This window comes from Macrobrachium rosenbergii, chromosome 26 (assembly GCF_040412425.1).
Source record: "Macrobrachium rosenbergii isolate ZJJX-2024 chromosome 26, ASM4041242v1, whole genome shotgun sequence".
Classification (NCBI taxonomy): Eukaryota; Metazoa; Arthropoda; class Malacostraca; order Decapoda; family Palaemonidae; genus Macrobrachium; species Macrobrachium rosenbergii.
The window spans coordinates 39,656,563-39,665,551 of NC_089766.1; positions in this window are offsets into that span (position 1 = coordinate 39,656,563).

The following is an 8,989-nucleotide window of genomic DNA, read 5'->3' on the forward strand; positions in this document are numbered from 1 at the left end:
ATCCAATCTCGAGTTAAAGGTCCAGGGAAGTTTGTCCTTTTAATTATTTTAATTTTACTATACTTTACATTACCTTTCCAGGAACTTATTATTATTATTATTATTATTATTATTATTATTATTATTATTATTATTATTATTATTATTATTATTAAAAATACTCATGATAGCATGAGTCTTAAAATGGAGAAACAAATCCATAGTTATGGGTTTAAATATTTAAAGATAAATCTGTACAGAGCTTTCAGGGAATCTGTTCGATTCCCCTTTCCAATCTGATTGAAAATGGGAATCGAACAGATTCCTGAAAGCTCTCTGTACATAACATGGACTTTTTCCAACATTTTTATTATTATTATTATTATTATTATTATTATTATTATTATTATTATTATTATTATTGATAAAAAGTCGACGAATAATAGCGCTCCAGTTAATAAGAGGACAAACCGACCCACTCAGTGAAATTCGTGTCTCAACTTTCTTCTTACTATACACAAATTATGACAGAAATACAATTCACAAAAAACTGCTCTCAGCTTTCGACAGATCCTGGCGTCATCTTCTGTGTGCTTGTGTCTGAGAGCTGTCTTGTGTAAACTGTTCATCTGTAGAGATGTGTCAATCACGAGAGGAGAATAAACAAACATTTCACTGAAATAGTCCTTTTCACTATTATTATTATTATTATTATTATTATTATTATTATTATTATGAAATAGAAATATTTGTTGATCATCTTCGCCATTATTTTATCGGTTTTTACAAAGTATTTCGTTTGAAAGATTTTATCTCAGCCCATACTCCCCTCTCTCTCTCTCTCTCTCTCTCTCTCTCTCTCTCTCTATAGCCAAAATACTCTCTCTCAATCTTGATAAACCTGATGTTATCAAGAGATAATGGTAATTGTCAGTGTAGAGAATCACATATCTTAATGATAGTACATCAAATAATGAAAATAAATAAATCATGGTTGCAGTCTACATAATTATTAATGTAGCTTCCAGTGTATTAGAGTTCGTGAATGTATTATATATGTACTGTCAGTATGTCTACAACAATGCACAAATAATTACCTATGTTTAGCTAATTTGCTAGATTTGTAAAGCACAAGAGTACCATGTACGAGAACATAATGCACAGCTACCTAAACAATATGTAATCAAGCTATATAAATTCTAGTTCAGCTATAACTTCCATGTGATCCTACATACTTGCTAGGGCATCCATCCTGGGCCATTGAAATACTGACAATACTTATTGCGTACATCCTTGGCTGACAATGAAGACTGTTGAACAGTTGGTTCAAAGGAATGAGCTGCCTTCTACTGATACTTTCTACATATTGTTCTCCATCTCCACTCATATAATTATGCAAGTAGCAACATGCAAGGATTATTTTGGACACTTTATTTGGGGATAGATTGATTGTCGAGTGTAAAATACGACACCTAGATGACAACATGCCAAAGGTCCTTTCCACTACATTTCTGGCTCGTGACACCCTATAATTGCATATCTGTTGTTCTTTAGTAAGATTGGCATGACTATATGGCTTCATGATATTCTCCAACTGAGGGAACGCATCATCCCCTATTAAAACATAAGGAACAGGATCAGTTGTTCCTGGTAGAGGGCTTGGTGCAGGAATGTGTAGTTTATCCGCTGTTAAGTCCTGACTAAATCTTGTGTTTCCATAAACACCCCCATCTGAGACTCTTCCATTTGTTCCTATATGTACCATAAGGAACTGACGTTTGGCATTAACTATAGCCATTAAAACTACACTAAAAGTACCTTTATAATTATAGTAGTAAGAACCAGAGTTATATGGCTTTGTAATTTTAACATGTTTTCCATCAATAGCTCCGAGGCAGTGAGGAAAGTCCCATTACCGATCAAACTCTTCAGACACTGACATCCATTCCTCCTCGCTCTCTGGTATCTGTGAATATTAATAGGATACATAAATATCTTCCAAATAATACCCTTAAATGTTAATTTGGTTACAAATTCATTATAGAATGATACTAATGAAGATATCATCAAAGGAACACACACACAATCCGGCCCCTTTTTTCTCTCTTTTTCTCTGCAGAATTAACTTTTAGATATTTTTTTCATCAGTCATCTAAATGCCAATGGAAATGTTGTGAATCCCCTGGGGTTCTGAACCAGGGACAGATCCAGAATTTTTTTGTGGGAGGGGGGGGGAGGAAAATCTTCCATTTATATATATATATATATATTGTTTTTATTCACAAACAAAATCTCTAAATATATATATATATATATACATATACATATATATATATATATATATATATATATATATATATATATATATATATATATATATATATATATATATATATATTTTTTTTTTTGCTTGAGGGCAGGGGATCACATCCTCACTGACTGTTTAATTAAGCTTAGTTTGGGTCGGTCTTTAGTACAATCTTTTTTTTGGACCAGTGGGAGGATGCATCCCCCATACCCCCCCCCTGGATCCGTCCCTGTCAGAAACCCGAGAGTGAAAACCCGTGCTTTAGTTAATTTCTTGACACAAGACACATTTGTCTGTAATGTTAAGATTTTATATGATGTTTATCACAATATATAATGTAATAATTGACTTTCAACCATTCCCCGTGTTTTCTAGGTACCAGGGACCTCAGGATGTGACACACAAAAATCCACAAAGAAAAGAAAAGTTGCTGCTGAGGGGAAAAAAATAGAATTACTAGAGTTAGCTTGCAAGCACCTTGAAAAGGACGAGGGTGTGGATCCATTAGGACAGAGCTGGGCAGAGGAATTTAAAAAATTAGAAGAAAACCAGCAAATTGACGCTAGAAAAGCTATTAATGATATATTATATGAGGGCCGACTCGGGAGGCTCAACATGAACTCGGTGAAAATGAATGAACCACAACTCTTACGATCAGTACAAAAATCAGATCATATGAACACTGTAAGAGTAATCACTCATCCTGTTGTCAAGGAACATAGGTCCATAGAGGATCTATTAAATGATCCACAATTTAGTTAATATGACTGAGTACCAGTAACTGAAATATAAGTAGCCTACATAATGTGAAATTTATTTCTCATACATTCATGTAATTAATTACATACACTATGTTTTTATGTATATACCGGTAAACAGTACTGTTATATTTTTGTTTAAACTCTCTCTCTCTCTCTCTCTCTTTCTCTCTCTCTCTCTGATATGCAATGACATTTGCTTACACCTGTGGTAAATATTATTTTAATTTCATAAGCTGCTTCCTACAACTGTAAAAGAGCAAATGATAAAATAAGCATTCATCAATTTGTTTTTTTTACCTTACCTTTATTACATCTTTTAGTGATGACACTATAGCATCACACGTCTCTATCACAATGTTACCAAGACTCTGAGGAGAGATGCAGCACGCAAACTTCAGATCTTCGAAGGAATCTCCAGTTGCAAGAAATCGGAGAGTACATAACAATCGTTGACTTGCTGGTATAGCATCTCTGAGTTGTGTTGTCTTTTTCTCAATTATTGGTGAAACCATCGTCAGCAGGTTCATAAATGTGTCGTGGTCCATTCGAAGGTAATTTCTATAGTCTTCAGGTGATGATACCAGTAGCTCATTTAACAGGCATTGATGAGACAGTTCACATCTCTTCTTGTACCACTCTTTCATCCACAATCGTCTCTTTTTGTTTTTATCGTCGACTTCTTCGCTGGCAAGCGCCAGCAGAATAGCTATACAAGCTTTCCTTTTGCTCATGCCTCCACGCCTCAATGAAATGTACTGACGTTTGATCATACATATTATCAGTCTATGGCAGTGTATGAACAAACATGTTGGTCATACATGTTTGACAGTCTGTAGGGCGGGTAAAACAAATAGGCTAAAGAAAGTGAACATTGACCGGCACCTGAAGAGGCGGCTGTAAAAAGTTCATATTCCATTTACGTTGTCCTTGCCGCTCATCATCCAGTCCATTTGTTATTGTGGAACCACCAAAGGCTTTCCCCATTCCCATTTGCCACCAACAGGGGGCCTCGGCCTAGAAACCGCCACCTCCCCGCCCCCAAAATCCAGTGGCAGGGAGAGGCTAAAAGAGTTTATATAATACAGTGATGTCAAAATAATGTACAATATCAGGGTATAAATTATATTGGACTAGAATTTCGAAAGATCTCCTATACAGAATTGTCCCAGAAGTTATTATTTTCAACTAAAAAGTCGTTCCATTCATCTTCATTACCAGAAGACTTAAAAAAAAAAAACGGCGTGTGTAACCGCGCCTTAGACATCGTGCAACTCCAAGACAATGGGCGCGCTCATTGGCTGGGAGGCCTGTCCCCTGCTGCCCGCTAGTTAACCGTTATTTCTTCTCGATGTCATTTCTTCTCTATAATGTTTGAATTCTTGTCTTAGACCACCTCCCAGAAACTACTATCCAATTGTTTTGTACTGAACATGATTTTCAATCTTGATGCGACAGAGCATTTGATTAACAAAACGTGGGATATGAAAGTAAGTTCATTTACGAAGCCTACGATGCGATACGATGCTGTCTGTCAAAAGTGGGAACCGTATGATAGGCCTCCCAGACGATGAACCCGTCACCAATACTAAAACGTCCCAGACGTAAGGAAGCATCAGAAGCAGAAATGGCATTGTTTTTCTAATTTCCCATCTTATTTTGTTCATTTCAGAGGTCTGGGGAGACGTTAAATTTTGTTGTGGGCTTCTTTTATTTCGTCCACCACTCAAAAACTGAATAAGAAACCCAAAACAAAAGGAATTATTAAATATATATAATAAGACGTAGAAAATACAACTAAACAAAATATTTCTAAACAAAACTACCAGACACACAAACTGGTCAATCCATAACGGTAACGATTAGCTAGATGTATACATAAAACATCATAAAGATGGTAGCCGTCTTAAACTTAGTTCCATCCAGTATGAAATATATGTTATTGCCGGTTCTTCCCATAAGCGAGAGATTATTGCAAGGTTCAAGAGGTCGCAGCTACTGCACCGAACTGCTTGCTTCTGGAGAACGACTTTTAGTCTCTGAACTTTTTCGTTCAATACTTGTACTCACTTGTATTCTATGTTGATGAATTAAAAACCTGAGACAGACACAACACAAATATATATATAAATATATATATATATATATATATATATATATATATATATATATAAATATATATGTATATATATATATATATATATATATATATATATATATATATATATATATATATATATATATATATATATATGCGCGCTCCTGTTACAGTGAGCAGCAACCCTTCTCTTCAACTGGAAACTTGTTCGTAAAAGTAAGAGAAAATCATTCTAAATGATTCCTGCTAGACTACTGATAAAACTTTGGTTGCGGAAAAAAAAATTAGTTCCAAATGGAGTGGTAACTGAGGCAGGCGGAGAGGCGCAAGGAATTTGACTGACAAGTTTTTTGTCATGATCAGATATCTACTTCCGGTCACCAATGACATTTTGTCCTTGGTGGCTTTTGTTCAAGATGAACCAACCCGAGAATTCCAGCAAACAAATCATCCGAGTGAGCTTTAGACTTTTATAAGTTAATACCCACAGAAGTTTTGTGCAGGTAATTGCAATGTCAACTTTGTGCCTTATGGAAGTATCAACCTTCCAGCTTGATTCGTGACTCATCTCACAATCTCACAACTTTACACTTCCATCTTATGACCTTTCTTTGACACGGATCCCTCTACTCATAAAGAAATTACTTACGCTAAGGGACAAGGCGCGCTGTTTTCGAAGGAAATATAAGTTCACCAACGTAGTGAATTGTTCAGCCTGTAATTATCCCATCAATACAGTAAGAAAGAAAAAGTTATGGCGCCTCGAAATGGGGTTTTCTTGTCTATCGTGACTTGAAAACCGCTCCCCACCTTCAACCCTCAGGCACACCGTCAGCAACCTTAGTAGGTGTACGCCAGTAGCCTATACTCAATCAATTAACCCTCTGGCTTCTCGACTTTTCATTCTTGAGTTCGTAGAAGTCTGGGCCAAGTATCTTACACTCAATCAATCAACCCACCGGCTTCTCGGCGGGGTCTTGATACTCGTAAGTCGTTAGCGTTTGTAACTAAGACTATCATCATTATTCGGTCCACTACGATGAACATATACTTGTTCAATCAGCATAAGCCAGACAAGGCATGGAAGTGGTCCCTATTAGCAGGGAGGTGACCACGAGTTACAACCTTCCAGTTCTGCAGCAACTCTTTAGGGGTGAAGCTGCTAGACCAAAGCCTTTTCCTAAGTTCCAGCAGAAGCTGGTACCCATTTAGTGTTGGATGGACTGGTGGACAAAACCCTGAGATCTAAAACATTTGCACTGGAGTAACCTCTTCCCCATCACCCCTCTCACACACACACACACACACACACACACACACACACATCCACAGATTCTTATATGAAACCGGACGTTTAATACGTTGTCAGTGCATCGCATTGAACTGGAAAAGGTATAACACTTTGTAAAAACATATATATATGTATATATATATATATATATGTATGTATGTATGTATATATGTATATATATATATATGCATCAGCTTGATGGTTTGTAACTTGTTCAAGTTTTTCTGACACTGCAGTTTCATAGTAGTTGGATAACGCCTTCAAGTAACAATTGTATTTACCCTGAAATGCCACTAAAAGCAAATAGGTTAATGAACAAAAATAACACGTGGCACATGTAGGAAAGTGAGATAAACAATACACGTTCAGCTATGGGCTTAGTTGATACAAAAAAAAAAATTATTCACAGCGTCAAAATTTCCTTATTCTCTCGTGAATACTGAAGTAACTCACACAATAAAAATCAATTGAGCTTCTTAGTACAGAGTAAAGCTTTCCACATGGGTATGAAAAACTTTATTTTCTTTCTCTCCAAGACTTGATCCAAGAATATCCTAAGATTTTATTTGGTCTTTCTGAGGAAAAATTACTGTATTAATCCTTATCGCGTATCACATTTGCAAAGTAATGTCACTTTGCCCCTTTGTCAAAATTACAACAGACAGACAAAATTCAAACCTTTAGTCTATTTAGATCATTTGCCTAAAAAGCAACCAACCAGAAATCGCGTCTTAGCTACACCCTTCTAATATTATCATTGGCATATGAAATCCTTCCCAGTTCTTTCTCGCTTATTTTTTCATACTAATGAACCACCAGCTAGGACGTGAAAGCTTATACGAAGCTAAAATGATATATTTGTAAACATCACAACCGAACATTCGTCGTTCCTTCTAAACCTACTTAGAAAATATGTCGAAAAAAAACCCAAAATAATGAATGAAGAACCATTAACACCCGGCCCTGAACGTCCACCGTCCGACAGGCTCCAACCTACTCAGATAAATTTTACCGAGAAGAGTCCAGAGTTTTTAACTAATTCAAATCGGTGCTACTTTGGTTGTTCTCTACGTGTCATGAATCTACTTTGGAATGCGATCTACACCGTTTATCGCTAGAATATAATAGAGAATTTGTATATATTTTAATTACAATTCTCTATGATATACTGAATATGTTATATTTTACTATGGAGATATCATTCGAAGGATTGACTGCCCCTTGTTCAAGTTTTCACGTTCACCTCCGACGTGCTAGTACTAAACATGGCGGAAGCTCCTGGGACGCCGTGTTTAGTACTAGCCCTCAGAGGATCAAAGTATTATATACACCCATTTCTGTATTGTGTGGTCGACAGATAAACAAACGATATCTCCGTGTGGCCGTCTACTTGCATTTACCATACGGTGATTTAAAATTTGAACTGCTGATACGTTTTCCTTGTAGATAACAAGCCGAAGTAGCACTTTAAATCTCAACTCCCTTTTGGTTTTTCTGCCCAGGATGAATTTTATTTCATCAGAAAGAGCAACTCTAAAACTATCTGGGCATGCGCACTACTAAAACTATACTATGGATGAATGGCGGTTATATACAGTTTCAGAACTGTTATTGAGGCTACCAGGCAAGGCTGCTCGCATTTAAAACCGATTACAACGTTTAAATTTGCTGTCTAGTATCACTGGATTATATTCCCGAATAATAAAAATTTGTTAAGGAGGTTCGATGTTTCGTTAATGACGTTTTACAGTCCATTACAAATGTGCAGGTGTGCGCATTATGGTGAAAGCATGGAACTAATACTGACGTACTTGAAAAAAAAAAGTAATCACCAGAAAATACATCTTGAATCGTTTTGTTTCCGCCATTTTCGTGGTCCTACATTATTTCAGTTGTTAAATATTACTATTTTGGATATTAACAACAAGAAAAACGGAAAAATGGCTAAAATAAACATTCAAAGACAATGAAAAATGCGCTTGGTAAAAAATAAATACTGAAAGTGAACACTCACCAACGGCTGGAAAAGTTGTCAACAGTTCCTATCTCATTATCTTGTCCCTGACTGCTGTCACTTCACTTCCACTTTGTTGTTGTGGGATCACCATTGTTGCTTCTTACCCAGTCCCAGTTCTTCCCAAGTTACCTCCAACACGAGGCCTCAGCTCCAAAACATCAGTACTAGGCCTAGACCCCATACCAACGCCTCTATTATGGTTCTAGAATCCAGTTCACTTAATTCCAGTGTGTTTCCAGTTTCTTCGTCACTATCGAAGTTCATCAACGCTGACATCGGTTTCAAGAGAGGCATCTGCCTGGCTCATGTTCACATTCCTTCAGGTTACCAAAATGTAAAAACGTGTTGGCAACACTGGTGTTGAAGCTTTCATGCTATGGCAACCATTCTGGCTTTGCAATACTGACAAGTGTTCCTGACGCTCCTTTTTTAACATCACAAACACGATTACACTGCAGCAATTAACGAATTACAATAAAACTTATTCAAATGAAAGGTTCACGATCAGCTGCTTACACTTATACAGTCGACACAAAAC